Below are 17,780 nucleotides of genomic sequence, written 5' to 3'. Positions count from 1 at the left end.
GCACATGAAAAGATGCTTGACATCATTCATAAAAACTTTATGCCAGTAAATTTGATAACTTTGATGAAATGGACAAATTCTTTTTTTTTTTTTTTAAGATTTTATTTATTTATTTATGAGAGAAACAGAGAGAGAGAGGCAGAGACACAGCAGAGGGAGAAGCAGGCCCCTTCGGATCCCGATGCGGAATTCAATCCCGGGACCCTGGAATCAGGACCTAAGCCAAAGGCAGATGCTCAACCACTGAGCCACCCAGGTACCCGTGGACAAGTTCTTTAATAAAAGACACAGAGCATGAAAGCTAACTCAAGAAGAAATAAATAATTGAAAAAGCCCTATATCTATTTTATTTTATTATTTTTTTAAAGATTTATTTATTTATTCATGAGAGACACAGAGAGAGAGAGAGGCAGAGACATAGGCAGAGAGAGACACAGGCTCCATGCAGGGAGCCCAACGTGGGACTCGTGGGACCTGATCCTGGGACTCCAGGACCACGCCCTGGGCCGAAGGCTGCGCTAATCCGCTGAGCCCCCCGGGCTGCCCTATATCTATTTTAAAAAGTCAATTCATTGAGAAAAAAAAAAAAGGATAATCTTTTCGACAAATGATGCTGGGACAATTGGACATTCATACCCACATGAAAATAAAGAAATTTGACTTCATATATATGCCAAAATTAACTCAAAATAGATGACAGATCTAAAACTTAAAACTACAGGCAATTATTAGAATTTCTAAAATTAAAATGACTGAAACTACGGGTTTGGTGAAGATCTGAAGCAAATAGAATTTCCATACACTGCAGGTGGGAATGTAAAACAGTATATAAACCACTTTGGAAAACGGTCTAGCAGAAGTTAAGCATAGCATGCACCTACCATGCGACTAAGCCACTCAGCCCCTAGGTATTTATCCAAAAGAAATAAAGGCATATGTCTATATAACGACTTATACATGAATGTTCATGGCAGCCTGGTTTGTAACAGCCCAAACCTGGAAACAACCCAAATGTCCATCAGCAGATAAATACCAAATTATATGTCCATGTAATTGATTACTGGTCAGCAACAGAACTGGACTTATTAAGATATACAACATATGGATGCCTCTCAAAATAAGCTAAAAGCAGACAGACAAAAAAGAGTACATACTGTATGGCTCCATGTATATAAAATTCTATAAATGGGACCTAGTCTCTAGTAACTGAAAGCAGTTGAGTGGCTGCCTGGGCTGGGAGTCAGTGCAGAGTCAGAGCAGAGCTGGAGGGATTAAGGAGGTGCAGGTGGAAACTTTTGTGGGGGATGGATATGTTCATTATCTTGAATGTGATGATGGTTTCATAAATGTATACCTATGGCAAAGCTTATCAAATTGTATGCTTTACCTATGTGCAGTTTATTGTAGGTCAATTACACCTCAATTAATTTAATTTAATTTTATTTTTCTCAATTAATTTTAAAACACGATTTTGTGATGTGGTGTCTCTGCTGCTAATTTGCTGTGTGGCCCCAGCCATGCTAGTAAGCCTTTCTGAGACTCAGTTTCCTTTTATGTAAAGGTCAAGAAGTAATAGAACCTACCAGTAAGTGCTGGTTTAAGCCAAAAAGGGGAATTTATTGGAAGGAAGCCTCAAAAAGTGATGAAGCCCCACAGAGTCCCAGGAAGACCTCTTCCTATCCCTTGTCTTTGCTTGTCTGATCACAGCCTTCCCTGTTTCCCCATCTACGTGGTGGAAAAGGAAAGTTACCAGCTTCTGAGTTTTGTGTGTGGAAGGTCTAGTTACTCAGATGCCGAATTGACTCCCTGTCAATCGCAGGGCCAAATGTAAATTCTCAGGGAAGGACCCTATTGGCCCACTTGGGTTAAGGACTCCACCGTGCCCCAAGGTATGTGTTCAGGGGCAGAGCCACATAGGATGAACTTGACTGGTCTTACATCCTGCAGAAGGAGAACAAGACAGAGTTAGGAAAGTGCTTGGGGACAGGCCACGAGAGGACTGCCAGAAGAAACTACCAAGATACTAGATGGAACTCAGGAGACCTGGCCTGTTCAGTACTCAGATTTGTGCCTCTTGATGGGGGCAGCATCTGTATATGTAGTGTTCAGGTGAGCAGCAGTGGGAAATCAGTGGAGGAAGAAATCACTTCCAACTGGGCAGTCTAGGAAGACTTCATGGAAGGGGTGCCAATGATTTCAGCTCTGTAAGAAAATTTATGCTCGGCATTTGTGTAAACTTTAAAGTTTAATAGGCGCTTTCATATCTTCTCTTTACAATGAAGACCTACCTGGGACACCTGGGTGGCTTAGCGGTTGAGCATCTGCCTTCAGCTCAGGGTGTAATCCCGGAGTTCTGGGATCAAGTGCCACATCGGGCTCCCTGTGAGAAGCCTGCTTCTCCCTCTGCCTGTGTCTCTGTCTCTCTCTCTGTGTCTCTCATGAATACATAAATAAAATCTTAAAAAAAAAAAAAACCCAACAATGTAGACCTACCTTCTCAACCTCTCTCCCGGGATTAGCATTATTATATATCCCACTGCACAAATAGGGAAACAGCCAATGAGAGACATTGACTGACCTGCCCGAGTTCACATAGCTTGACACAACAAGGTGTGATCTCTAGAGTTTTGACTCCAGAGCCTGGCTTCCTCCCTCTCCAAGGGTGACTTCAAACAGAGTGTGGGGAGAGGAGCTTGGTCGGTGAGCGCCTAGCAGGGATTGAAAAGGGAAAAAAACTCAGGTAGCATCTCTGAGCTCCTCTGCAGAAGATGCCCCGCCCCCTGCCCTGGCTCCAGAGACCCAGAGACCACCTTTGAGCTGTGTTGCAGACTCAGGCCAGTTTCCACCCCACTCTCCTGACCTCTCATCCTGCAGTTCCAACAGCTTGGGGGAGCTTAGGCTCAAACTGTGAACTCATTAGAGTCCTGCAGAATACCAAAGAAACCCCAGGACCCATCCCAACCACCTGAGGATAATCAACGTGAACAATCAAAAGCTGCTGCCGTACACACAGACGGTCCTGATTTCATTTTCATGTATGTTGTGGGGTAGGTACCCTACTCTCCCCATTTTACCATTGTGGGAAACTGAGGCTTACTTACACGATGGTTTATTCATTGTCCCAGGTCACAAACCTGATAAGGGGTAGATCCAAGTCTGATGGCAAGTGAACTAAAATCGTCCTGCTAAGTGATTTCCTCTTCTCAGTTTGCCTGTTTCTACCAGCGGCACCAAGCCTGAAACCCTGCCATTTCTCCTGGCTTCAGTGTCTGAGGACAGCCAGCCACTCTGAAGGACCTGGGGGCTGAGGATAGGTGGCCAATAAGCCATCTGCACTGGTATGGTGGGAGACCAGGGGGGACCTGACTGCTTTGTCTGCCAACCTTGGATTTAATTCAATTTACTACTTTAAGATTTTATTTTATTTTTTAAAGATTTTATTTATTTATTTCACAGAGAGAGAGAGAGAGAAAGAGTGCACAAGTGGGCGGAACAGCAGGCAGAGGGAGAGGGAGAAGCAGGGTTCCCGCTGAGCAGGGAGCCCAAAGTGGGGCTTGATCCCAGGATCCTGGGATCATGACCTGAGCCAGAGGTAGATGCTTAATGGACTGAGCCACCCAGCCCCTAATCCCAACTTTTTTTTTTTTTAAAGATTTTATTTGGGATGCCTGGGTGGCTCAACGGTTAAGCACCTGCCTTCAGCCCAGGGCGTGATCCTGGAGTCCCAGGATCAAGTCCCACATCAGGTTCCCTGCATGGAGCCTGCTTCTCTCCCTGCCTATGTCTCTGCCTCTCTCTGTGTCTCTCATGATTAAAAAAATAAAATATTTTATTTATTTATCCATGAGAGACACACACAGAGAGAGGCAGAGACACAGGCAGGGGGAGAAGCAGGCTCCATGCCGGGAGCCCGATGTGGGACTCGATCCCGGGTCTCCAGGATCAGGCCCTGGGCTGAAGGTGGCACTAAACCGCTGAGCCACCCCGGCTGCCCATAATCCCAACTTTTTAAGAGTTAAATTATTTGCCAGGTTGTATGTCCTAGAGTTTAAGAGAAAGAAATTAGAGGGTTCTGGTCCTGTCCTGGCTTCCCTACTCTCCTGTTGTGTGATCTTGGGGCAGGGATAACATCTGGAACAGGGATAACACCCCCCCAACCTCTTGGGTTAGGATGTGGAGGGGAGATGGGTTCCACTAGAGATGGACATGGCTCAGGTTTCTCTGAGCGACACAACACGGACTCCATCCACCTCTCCAACTGAAGCTACTTCACAACATTTATTTTTTTTTTTTTAAGATTTTATTTATTTATTCATGAGACACAAAGAGAGAGAGAGAGAGAGAGAGAGGCAGAGACACAGGCAGAGGAGCCTGATGTGGGACTCGATCCTGGGACTCCAGGATCACGCCCTGGGTCGAAGGCGGGCGCTAAACCACTGAGCCACCCAGGGATCCCCCTACTTCACAACATTTAAAAAGTATCCTCAACTTTGTCAGACAGTTCAATCTTTTCCAGCAATCTCTACACCCGACTTTGGGCTCTAACTCTCGATCCTGAGGTCAAGAGTTGAACACTCCACCAACTAAGCCAGCCAGGCGCCCTGACGGTTAAATCTTTTTGATGCCTGCTTAGGTTTATTTACTTTGCCTGAAATGTTCTTCCAGTAAGTCCACATGGGAGCTTCAATGAGCCCCCAGGCCCAGAGAACAGCCTGTAGAAACAGCTAAACCAGGGTCTCATGTCCCCCCTGTGAGCCTTTCACATGCTACCGTACCTTGTGGGCCCCCCCAGGAGGATTAAGGGGTGGAAGGAGAGCAATGGAAACCCTCAAACTTGCTTCCTGCAGCACCTACCAACATCTTCTCTCTGAGAAGGCAGCCACCGCCTACCATTCACACTCGGTAGGCTTTCCCTTAATCTGTCCCCAGCTCCAGGCTCCCATTTCCAGCGGAGAGACAAATATGTCCTATCAAACCAGGCTTTCTTCTCTGTCCTCCCTTGCCCTGGTGCCTCCACCCAGGCCTCCTACTCTCTCTACTTCCCTCCTCCGATGCTCTGTGAGGCCCAGTGCTTGTCTCTCTCTCTCCCCCTAGGGCCCTACAGTTGTTACCTCTTTATTTAATTTTTTTTAAAGATTTATTTATTTATTTATTCATGATAGACAGAGAGAAAGAGAGGGAGAGAGAGAGAGTGAGAGGCAGAGGGAGAAGCAGGCTCCATGCCAGGAGCCCGACGTGGGACTTGATCCCGGGACTCCAGGATTGTGCCCTGGGCCAAAGGCAGGCGCCAAACGGCTGAGCCACCCAGGTATTTACTTTTCTGAAGATTTTGGGACGCCTGGGTGGCTCAGTGGTTAAAACGTGTGCCTTCTGCTTAGAGCGTGATCCTGGAGACCCGGGATCGAGTGCCAAGTCAGGCTGCCTGCATGGAGCCTGCTTCTCCCTCTGCCTGTGTCTCTGCCTCTTTCGCTCTGTGTCTCTCACGAATAAATAAATAAAATCTTGAAAAAAAAAAAAGATTTATTTATTTATTTATTTATTTATTTATTTATTTATTTATTTATTAGAGAGAGAGGGAGAGTACAGAGGCAGAGGGAGAGGAAGAAGCAGACTCCTGCTGAGCAGGGAGCCTGATGTGGGGCTCAATCCCAGGACCCCGAGATCATGATATGAGCTGAAGGCAGATATTTTACTGACTGAGCCACCCAGGTGCCCCAACAGTTGTCACCTCTTTTTTTTTCTTTTTTTAAGATTTTATTTATTTATTCATGAGAGACACACAGAGAGAGGCAGAGACACAGGCAGAGGGAAAAAGCAGGCTCCCTGCGGGGGAGTATTATGTGGGACTTGATCCCAGGACTCTGGGATCACACCCTGAGCCCAAGGCAGATGCTCAACTGCTGAGCCACCCAGGGTCCCCAGTTGTTACCTCTTGATGAACCTTGGTCTAGTTCCCATTGGGGCCTAACCACTGTGGACCCAATTGTCATTCTTGTCTTCCTCTTGAGAATTCTTCTCTGTTCACCTAACACTTCAGCCAAACCAGGCCCTCCACACTCTGAGTCTTCCTACATGCAAGTCCTTTCCTCTGCCTGGAATGCCCCCAACAACCCATCTTCAGGGACTGGCTCTAGGGCCATGCCCTCCTAGGCGCCTCCCCTCCCCATCTGGCTGGAGGCCACAAGTGGCTTCTCATTCTGTTTGGGCATAGTTCTTCATTCTTGAGGCTGCTTCATCACTGGTGGGGCCCAAGGTGGTCTTTGGTACACAGTAGGTGCCCATAAACATCTGTAGCTGGGAAGAATGAGTCTAACCCAATTCCTTCATTCTACTGCTACCAGGAGAAAGGACTAAGGCGGGGCTCCTGCAGGGCTCCTCCCCAGGCTAGGATTTTTCTGCCATTCACTTTGGGAAGGAAGCCCTCCAGGGGCCATGGTTCCCTGGGAAGACAACCCTCCAGAGTTCAGACTCTTCTCAGCTAGGAACTCCACCACTGTCCCAGACACGCCATCCGCTCTGGAAGGTTGGTTCCCACTCTCTCAGAGCCCTCCCACTGCCATTCCACAACTCCTAGCACTACCGCCTGATACTGTCAGAGGCAGAAAGGGCCTTCAGGATTATGCATCTAGGGCACCCACAAAAGCCTCAAAAGGTCCTTAGCCTCCGAGCTGTGTGCACAACTGTGTGTGTGTGTGTGTGTGTGTAGATTTCCGCAGTGAACATCCAGAGACACCACCTGAATCTCACTGGTGTCCAAGACCCAATTGAGATACAGAACAACTTACTGTGACTCTTGAGCTCCTCATACAGGTGTTAATATACGTAAGGGTCTTACAGCTGTACCTGGTACATTTTAAGCACTCTTTAAAGAATGGGTTGGCTCACAGTCTGGTTTCACAAATAAAGTTTTATTGGAACACAGTGACACCTTTGGTTTTGTATTATCTACAGTTGCTTTCCCACGATGGCTACAAGGGCAGATTTGCAACACGGATGTAACTATATAGCTCACAAAGTCCAGGAAGAATTGGCTGCCACTATGATAATTATACAGGTGAACAGTAGCAGGCTCTAAGCCACATGGTTAGTAATCCGGGGCTTGAATCTACATCTGTTCAAGGATTCTGTAACACACCTCTGTGCCTCTCCACTCACCTTTAACACATGGTGCTCATTCATCACTCAGCAAGGGTTCAAGGAACCCCTTCTGTATCCTCCAGGCTGAACTACTGGGGGCAAAGGTTGGGGGGGACAGTTGAAGCTGACCTTACGGCTTTGAAGAATGACTTTACTCTGCCTCCAGGTCCTTAAGTGACTAGCCCTGTGTACCTTCTTTTTGTCTACTGAATCCACAAATATTCTTTCTACCTCAGGACCTCTGCATATGGCTGGCTCTTTCCTGCCATTCAGGTTTTAGCTCACATATCACCACCCAGTTAAAACTCCTGGGCTCAAGTCCCTTTTTATTCTTACATGGCACTTATGACCATTTTCTAGTGCCTTGAACAGTGCCTGACAACAGTGGGCACTCATGGTACTCAATAATTGTTTATTACCAAAATGACTCCTGGACAGGATGTCAGGCAATATGGCTTCTCTTTTTGGCTCTGTAATCCCACTCACTGAACCACATCTCCCTTCTCTGGGCCTCAGCTGCCTCCTATGTAAGGTAGAATGTGAGGGGTGGGTGAGAAGCCCCTAATCTTTTGGCTTGAGCATTTTATGATTTGAAAGCACTTGCCAGGGACCTGCCATTGGTAGGTTTGGTGGTAATAGGCTATATTTGACTGTGAGCCGAGGTCCCAGCCCAGGCCCTGGGGACAGATGAGAAAGTCTCTACTGAGGGACGAGGGAAGGAAGAGGGGGGAGGAGGCCGAGGGGAGACCAAGAATCAGTCAGGCAGGGAAGGCTCTGAGAGCTGCAGACCAGGGGCCAAGTGCACAGAAGACGGAGGCAGACGAAGAACAGGGAGGATAAGGGTTCTGGGAAGAGCTTCTTTCACTTTCTAGCCTCTGAGCTTTAGAGCTGTTTGAAATTTGTATAACAAGTATGCATTATTTTTGCAACTGGAAAAATGAAAATGTGCATGCCCTTTGACCCAGCAACTCCATTTCTAGGAAGTCGCCGCAGATAGAGGCATGTGTGAAATGACCCATGTACAAAGCTATTCATGGCAGCCTGTTTGAAATAGCAAAATACTGGAAACAATCTAAATGTACATCAAAAGCTGACAGACAGGCTAGATAAACCAGGGCAAATCTAGGAAATGGAGCAGTAGAGAGATGTTAAAAGCAAGAGCCTAGCAAGTCTCTAAGTCCTGAGGTAGAATAATCTCCAAAATTTGTTAAGTAAAAGAAACAAGGTACAGACGACATATACAAGATGCTGCCATTTATATGAAAACCTATATGCACAAATGTTTATAAATGCTCAGAATATCTGTTCACGTACCATTTGCTAGGGGATAGGGTTGGTGGGAGCGACTCAGTGTTCAGTATTCTTTTTATAAAGTTGAGGTAAAATTCACATAACACAATATGAACCATTTTATTTTTATTTTTATTTTTTTTTTAATTTTTATTTATTTATGATAGTCACACACACACAGAGAGAGAGAGAGGCAGAGACACAGGCAGAGGGAGAAGCAGGCTCCATGCACCGGGAGCCCGACGTGGGATTCAATCCTGGGTCTCCAGGATTGTGCCCTGGGCCAAAGGCAGGCGCTAAACCGCTGCGCCACCCAGGGATCCCAATATGAACCATTTTAAAGTATACAATTTTGGAGGCGCCTGGGTAGCTCAGTGGGTGAAGTGTCTGCCTTTGGCTCAGGTCATGATCCTAGGGTCCTGGGATGGAAACCCTTCACTGGGTTCCCTGCTCAGCAGGGAGCCTGCTTCACCCTCTCCCTCTGCACCCCACTTGTGCTTGCTGTCTCTCTCTAGTGCTCTCTCAAAGAAATAAAAATCTTTAAAAAAGTGTACAATTTCCGTACAGTTCAACCATCACCTCCATGTCAGTCCACATTTTCATCATCCTAAAAAGAACCTGCCATTCCCACTAGCAGTTCCCATCCCCTCTCCCCCAGCCCCTGGCAACCACTAATCTGCTCTGTCTCTGTGGATTTTCCCATTCTGGATATTTCATATAATTAGAGTCATACAATATGTGACCTTATGTGTCTAGCTTCTTTCGTTTAGCATGTTTTGAGTTTATCCATGCTGATCTTCATCATGGATTTTACATTTCATTGTATGGACATACCACATTTTGTTTATCTGTTCATCAGATGATGGACATTTGGGTTGTCTCCACCTTTTGGCTATTGGCAATAGCGCTGCGGTAAACACTCATGTACAGGTTTTGGTTTGTTGTTTTTTCAGGTTTTGGTTTGAATACATGTTTTCAATTCTTTTGGGTACATATTTAGGAGTGCAATTGTTGGGTCATATGGCAATTCTGTGTTTAACTGTTTTAAGAACTGAAAGCTGTTTTCAATATTCTTTTGTACCTTGTGAATTTTATGCTATGCGCACCATAAGCAAATGTCAGCACTTCCCCCACCTCACAAAAGAAAAGAAAGTGAAGGTGTACATTCATGGAAAGAAAAAAAGCATACTGCAAATGCAAAGGATTATCGTTAGGTAAGAAATGAGCAAATATTTATCTAGATTTCTAAAGGAAACTGCATTTTGGGTTTTAAAAAAATTTTTTAAAGGATTTTATTTATTTATTCATGAGAAACATGGAGGGAGAGAGAGAGGCAGAGACAGAGGGAGAGGGAGAAGCAGGCTCCAGGCAGGGAGCCTGATGTGGGACTTGATCCCAGGACTCCAGGATCACACCCTGGGTTGACGGCAGACGCTCAACTGATGAGCCACCCAGGCATCCCCTGCATTTTGGATTTAGACTTCAAATTTCACTCCTTTGTTCCATTCTAGTTCCAGGTGTGGGGTACAGGGAGACCTCGGATCAACTCCCAGGCTTGTCAGTTTCAGCTGTGCATCACTGCATCCGTTACCTAACTTCTCTGTGCCTCAAATGTAAAATAAGGAAAAATCATCTACCTGGCCAGTTGTGAGAGTTGAATAAGCTGAGGGATGTGTTATGCCTGGGCCCATGCTTGGCACACAGCTGGCTGCCTAGGTTAGTGGCTTTACACTAGCAGAGTACAGGAGCCACCCTCTTCTCTCCTGGGATCACTGTTCTCTACAGCCTTTTTTACATAAGCTCCTCTGATTCCCCACACACTCAAGGAACTCCTGGGGGCCTGGCCTGCTGAGCAGTTCTCCTCCCATAATTTCATCCCCTCTAGAGCCAATCTCTCAGAAAAGGGGCCAACTAGGGTGCAAGAGGACAGGAGCTAGGGCCAGCTGCTGGGAAAGAGGCCTGCTGTCTACAAGGACTGCCCTAGGGCAGGGAGCAGAATGGGTTTGCTTTATGGAGCCATGGAGCCCAGAGCATATATATGGAGGAGTTGGGTGGAGGCACAGGGAGATAGATTTGGGTTTACCTGGAGGAACAACTTCTTCATTGAGAGGACATAATGTCAAGCATGGTGTCAAGCACTGTTACGTGACTCCACAAGAAGTATCCCCATTTCACAGATGAGGAAACTGAGGCTCAGAGTCCTTTGTCACTTTGCCCAAAGTGACAAAAAAATATGTAAAGTGCTGCAAGATCTGAATCCAGGCCTGTCTCAGACTAGAACTTGGAAGCTTAGCTTCTGTGTTTACAGGGTCAATGGCCAAGCACTTGATAGATGTTAATGATCACTAATCATTATCTGATAACATTCATGTAAGTAGAGCTAGAGTTGTAGCAATGCAATGAGCAGTTTGGGAATGGTGGGGGGCGGTGTGAGTTGCTTCTCCCCAAGTTCAGGTAGAGGCTGGATTAGCTTTTCATAGAGATTCAAGTGTTTGATACAGATAATTGGATTAGGGTCCTGGGTTCTAGTTTTGAAGGTATGAGGAGAGTCCCAAGATCTGTCCCAGAGATTTAGCTGTAGTTGTTTTCAGATGGTCCCAGGAATCTGTCTCTTTCCAAAGGCAATTCTCACCTGCAGCCACCAGCTTGGATGACCTCTAGGGTCCCCTCTAACACAGATTCTATGACCTGCAATGCCTTAACACCTACCATGGGGGAAGCCTTCCTCTGGGTGAAGCACTGTCCTCTCCCCCTCCTGCCTTCTTATATCCCTAAGGCTCTAGAAAGAATGAGTCCAGCTACTTCCTTTCCCTATGAGCAGCAGGCTTTTGGGAAGGCAAAAAAGGTTGCAGAGATGGAGGGCTCAGGAGCCTCACTGCCACTTCCAGTGATGGGAGTGACGGCAGCTCATCTTTGTTCCTTGACATGCTCTCCACTCCATGCAGAGCCCCAAAACTGTCACTTGCCCCACTGGACCCTGGTACAGTGCAAACCATTCCTACCCCCTTGGTCTTTCTCAGACACTTCCCAGTGGGTCCAGCTTCCCAGGCATGACAGGCAATTCTGCAGAATTCGTCTGGTCTAGAGGGTTCTCTCCCAGCTTCCAGGAAGCCAGCAATGGGCTGGCAGGCAGGCCAGAGAGGCATTCTCAGTGACCTTTGGTTCCCTGGGAAGGACTCAAAACCAGTAAAAGTTTAGCAAGTACCATTTAATCGTTGCCAGAACTTTTTTTTTTTTTTTTTTTTGGAAACACAGACTTTCTGGGGAATAAAATTTGAGAACTCTGTAAGAAAAGATCTGTGATTAGTTTGTTTTTTTCTTAGAAAATTTCTAAGCCACCTGCTTTTGAGGAAATATGAAACGAACACAGTACCCTGTTATGCAACCTCAAATAAGTTGATTTCAGCTGCTAAACCTCAGTTTCCCCATCTGCAAATGCCACTGGCCAGTGGTTGGGTAGAAACTGGCAGTGGAGTAGGGACTCTGGGTGCTGAGAGGGAGGGTGTAAGCTGAGAAAATACTGTTTCCCTTGGATTTGAACCTGTGATTTAGGTGGCCCACCTAGAGTACCGGAGGCAAGAAGACAAAAACAGAGCTCAGAAACTGTGGGCGGGGGGATGAGTCGGTTGGGAGTCAACCTTCGGCTCAGGTCATGATCTCAGAGTTCTGAATAGCCTAGGAACCTTTGGCCTCCCAAGACACCCCTTTTGGGTTCCTGATCATTGTTCTTAAATCTTCTTTCCTTGGAGGTTCCTGGCATTCCATTTTCTCTCCCATCCTGAGAGAGGAAATGCAGTCATTGACATGTTAGTATAAAAATATTTCTCTCAGGGATTTTTCCATGGAAACCTAAGCCTTTCATTCATTCCATGTTCATTATTGAACCCCATCTACAAGGATCTGGGCTGGGGACCAAGGATTCAAAGATTAAAAGAAAAAAAAGCATAATCCCTGTCCTTAGGGTCCTCCCCTAATTTTCATGGGGTAGAAGAAATAACTTTTTTGGGTGGGGGAAGTGGAGATACTGCGTCTTTGGTTTGAAGTTCATGGTTTGCTGTTTTTTTTTGTTTGTTTGTTTTGCTTTTTTTTTAAAGATTTTATTTATTGGGACACCTGGGTGGCTCAGTGTTTGTCTGCCTTTGGCTCAGGTCGTGATCCCTGGGGTCCTGGGATCGAGTCCTGCATCAGGGTCCCTGTGAGGAGACTTCCTCTCCTTCTGTCTGTCTCTGCCTCTGTCTCTCTGTGTCTCATGAATAAACAAAATAAAATCTTTTTTTTTTTTTTTTTTGAGAGAGAGAGAGAGAGCACAAGCAGAGGGAGCAGCAGGAGAGGGAGAAGCAGATTCCCCAATAAGCAGGAAGCCTGACTCAGAGCTCAATCTCAGGACCCTGGGATCATGACTTGAGCAAAAGGCATATGCTCAACTGACTGGGCCACCCCAGGACCCCTCCTTTGCTGATTTTATAATCACTCCTCCTGTTGCCGTACAGCTTTGAGGTCATTAGAGAACTTTCAGAGCCATGATCTGAAAGCACCCCCCAAAGCCTAGATAATACTCATGAAAGCCTGAAAGGCATCTCTTGTTTTTCTATGAGAAAACAAAGCCTTAGAAAGTAAACTATGTGCTCATGGTCACACAAGTTGCTTTGGTCCCCTGGACTTAAACTTAGATCTTCTGGCATAGGTATTCTGAAAATACTGTTTGCCTTGGATTTGAACCTGTGATTCAGGTTACTACGTGGCCCAGAGTACCGGCTCAGGTCATGATCTCAGAGTTCTGAGACCAAGCCCCCTCCCTGATCAGCAGGGAGTCTGACTCTCTCTCTCTCTCTCTCTCAAGTAAGTAAATAAAAGTTTTTTGAAAAGAAAAACTTTGGGCTGAAATGGCCCAGACTCTGATCTTGACCTATACCACTCAGACCTTGACCTTCACACAAGCAGCAGGACCACGGGCAAAAATCACAACCCCCAAGAGCTTACCATGAGGTTATTTGTCTTCTATAACACATCCTTGAAGTTGTGCATTAGTATCCCCACTTTACTGATGAACTGACTGATCCTCAGCTGGTAATCTGTGCAAGGTCACCAAATCAGAATCCCATCACAGGGCTGCTTCATGCTTTTCCCACCACCCATGCCATCTACCAGTAGCTAGGTGGGTTCCCCTAATATTTCAGAGCCACAGTTTTCTAATCTATAACTAGGAATAGCAGGAACAATGGGAGGACTGGACAAGAAGACATATTCACTGCCCAGGTAGGAAGAAGTAGGCACCTTCTCAATGCCAGCATCTTGCCTCCTTTCCTTCCTGAGACCTCTTGCACCCAAGTAGAGCTTAGACCTATAAATGCCAAGAAAACACACCTCAGATACATCCTAGCCTTTGGGCCTCAAGGTCATCCTCTCTACCTGCCCTTTCTTTTTTTTCTTTAAGATTTTATTTATTGGGATCCCTGGGTGGCGCAGCGGTTTGGCGCCTGCCTTTGGCCCAGGGCGCGATCCTGGACACCCAGGATCGAATCCCACATCAGGCTCCCTGCATGGAGCCTGCTTCTCCCTCTGCTTCTCCCTCTGCCTATGTCTCTGCCTCTCTCTCTCTGTGATGACTATCATAAATAAATAAAATTTAAAAAAATTGGTTTAAGATTTTATTTATTTATACATGAGAGACAGAGAGGCAGAAACATCATAAGCAGAGGGAGAAGCAGGCTCCCTGTGGGGAGCCCAATACGGAACTTGATCTCAGGAACCCAGGACCACGACTTGAGCCAAAGGCAGACACTCAACCACTGAGCCACCCAGGTGCCCCTCTACCTGCCTTCTTATTATCCAGGCTTTCCTAGTGGTAGGGGAGGTAGAGTTAGAATGGGGGGCCTGCCTGGAAGTAACCTGGCCCAGCCTCAGGATGCCAGGTCCCAGGCAGTGTTTCTCAAGAGTGAGGACATCTGATACTTTTCCTTACCCTAGGAATGAGCCATCAAATGATAATGCATGTACAGTAAATCAGACAGAAAGGGACAGGCACCACATAACCTAGAGACCCCAGGAATGGCCCAGTACCATTTCAATAAAGGCTTATGGATACCTACTACTGCAAATGCCCACCACTCATCAAGCTCTCTACTAGAGATGAGGGGGCTGCCGAGATAGAGAGTCAAGTTCTATTCACTTAGCAGGGTCTGTGACTACTGCTAGTCAGAGATTTTCCCATCTGGTAGGTAAGACTGCACGACAAGGGATTCCCAGGTTCAAGAGGACACAGAAGAGGCGCTCTGAGAACAGTCAGAAAGGTCAGGAAGCTGGGAAAGTGGGGTGGTTCCAGGCAAAGGGAAGAGAAATGTGAGAAGTTCAGAGGCGATGTGGAGCTGAGCACTGGGAGAGGAGAGGGACACTGAAAAGGCTACTGGACGCTTACCACAGTTGGGTAAGACAAAGACACAACTTCCCCACCTCCAGGCAGTCTGCCAGAGTTGTACACCCCAAACTCTTCTTACTTCAGCCTCATCTTTATCAACCCCAGGTCTGCACTGATGGGTACTCATGCCAGGCTGGGTGGGAGTTTTGCATTTATATGATCTCCAAATCCCCTTGGAGTCAGAGTTTCTCCCATTTCTGTGGCTCTCAAGGATATGCAGAGAAATAAGTTGCTGCCCCTAAAGTGCTTATGGTCTGGTCACACATACATGAAGCTTTCTGAAGCATTAAGAATCCGTATAGACGGTGTTTCTTTCGTTTTTTAAGAAAGATTTGTTTATTTATTCATGAAAGACACAGAGAGAGAGGCAGAGACATAGACAGAGGGAGAAGCAGGCTCCATGCAAAGAGCCCGATGGTGGGACTCAATCCCGGGACCCCGGGATCACAACCTGAGCCGAAGGCAGATGCTCAATCGCTGAGCCACCCAGGTATCCCAGAAGGTGTTTCTTATGAAGGCAAAAAAGAAAAAACAAAACAAAACTGGAAATCATGCAAAAGTCTAACAAGAGATAAGTTAAATAAATTCTGGCCCATCTAATAGGGGTTAAGCAATCATTCAAAATTATGAGTAAGAAGGGTGCCTGCTGGCTCAGTTGGTAGAGCATGCCACTCTTGACCTCAGCAGTTTGAGCTCCAGGTGGGTGTGGAACCTACTTAAAAAAATATATGACTAAACAATAAGCCGGAATTTTGTTTTGCTGAGTTGTTCTAACAACAACAACATATATATATATATATATATATATATATATATATATATATATATGACTAAAGAACTTAAAAGGAAAGGTTGGGGGGCACCTGGGTGACTCAGTTGGTTAGGCATCTGCCTTTGGTGCAGGTCATGATCCCAGGATCTTGGGATTGAGTCCCATATTGGGCTCCCTGCTCAATGGGGAGCCTGCTCCTTCCTCTCCTGCCCCTCTCCCCTGCTCATGCTCTCTCCCTACTCTACACTGTCTCTCAAATAAATAAATAAAATCTTTAAAAAAAGTGATCAATGTAAGAAAAAAAGGAATATTTAAAATTTTCGGCAATTTTGTTTTTTAAAATATGCACAGACAAAAAGACTAGAGGGAAATATTAATAATCTTGCTTTCCAGATTTCAAGTTGTTTTCAAAACTATTATGTAGATTCCAACTATTCAACAATGAGCATGTATTGCTCTTATCATCTGAAAAGTAATAAAGATTATTTTAAAAATCATCAGCTTCATGTCATGGAAAAATAGTGATGAAGGTCAACAGTAGGCCTTGTTCTGTTCTGCTTTTTTAAGTAATTTCTACACCCAACCTGGGGCTTAAACTCAGGACCTTGAGACCAAGAGTCACATGTTCCACCAACTGAGCCAGCCAGGTACCCAGATTTGTCACCGCTTTGGGCTTCAGCTCCCTCATCCATATAATGAAGACCTGAGGACAAGATGAGAACCCTTTCCTTTTTAAAAAATTCACTCACTTCTTAGGATACCTGAATTTAGAAAACTGGCCTAGCTCCTCTGCCTGGAAAAAGTGGGGCTGAAAAAGGATCTTGAGGGGAGGATTTGAATTCCATATGACGTAGGGGGTAGAGAAGAATATTGCTGGGCCAAGGTTGGAGGCATGCCTAATGAGGAGATCTATCCTAAGAGGGTTTAGGAGTGGGAATATAGCCAAATTGGACTGAGGCCTCTGAAGGATGGTGAGAGTATCTGTAGGTTCATCAGGTTGGCTCCCTCTGGAGGTGCCAGAAGCTGGAAGAACCTAGAAATCTCTGGGTTAAGTGAAGCACCTATCACTAATAGTAGTACCTAATTCCTATAGGAGGCAGTTTCCTTCCTAATGGGGCCTGAACCAAGTATTGGCAATGTGGGGGCTGGGAAACCAGGGTGCTCCCGGTCTTGACATCAGAACACAGTAGGTCCGCAGCACACAATAGGCGTTGAGCAATTTACTGAAAGAATATGTCACTGGGAAGGATATCACCTATCTCTGGGCCTCAATTTACTTATCTGTGGAATGGCAGGTTAGGAAAGGGATGATAATTTGTTGGAGAGACTAAGTCACGGGAACACTGTACGGGTCCAGCTTGATACTCCCATACGGTAGTGCCAGCCCTATTTAGAGGTCAGCGTATCAAGGCTCAGAAGGGTTGAGTCACCCGTCCAAAGTGGCGCGGTCCTAACTGGTTCACAACCGCACACCGAGCTTCTCCCACTCCACTGACGCTGCGCCCTGCTTCCCATCTCAGAACCCAGGTGCCACGACCTGGTTCGGCGGGGAAAGGCCGAATCACACCCAGGGGCGCCTGCAGCCGGCCGGGGTCACACAGGATTCCCCTAAAGCTCTCGGCAGTGTCTTCTCCAGTCCACACGGAGCCTGCAGCCGGGGTCCCCCGGGGTCGCGGCTGGGATTCCAGAACCGGGGTGCCGGGGAGGGCCCCGGGTCTTGGGCCGGGCTTGCTCCGCCGGGCTGGGCTCGGGGCTGCTGCACCTCGGGCGCGAGGCGAGCGGGGCGCGAGCGTGTACGCGGTGCAGAGGGGCTGGCCCCGGCGGCGCGGCTCCCAGGCCGGGGGCGAAGCTGCGAGCGGGGCGCGCGCTCCAGACCCGCCGGGGGCTCCCCACCGTCCCGCCAGGACGCGAGGCTGCCCTCCCCTCCCCCCGCCCTCCGGCTCCGCAGAGGAGGAGGAGGGGAAAGGGGGGGCGGTATTTAAGCCGAGGGAGGAGAGGACCCCAAAGAGGGGGTGGGGGTGGGGGGTGGGGGGTGGGAGGGAGGAAGGCGAATGGAATCCCGATCATCCGAGGTACCCCCTCCCGGGGCTGATAACCATTTGGGTCCCAAAGACTCGTCTCCCCGCCCAGAGTCCTATTCAGTGACCAGGAGCGGGAGGGGAGTTT

This window comes from Canis aureus, chromosome 32 (genome assembly GCF_053574225.1).
Source record: "Canis aureus isolate CA01 chromosome 32, VMU_Caureus_v.1.0, whole genome shotgun sequence".
NCBI lineage: Eukaryota > Metazoa > Chordata > Mammalia > Carnivora > Canidae > Canis > Canis aureus.
Note: the sequence above shows the minus strand (reverse complement) of the source record.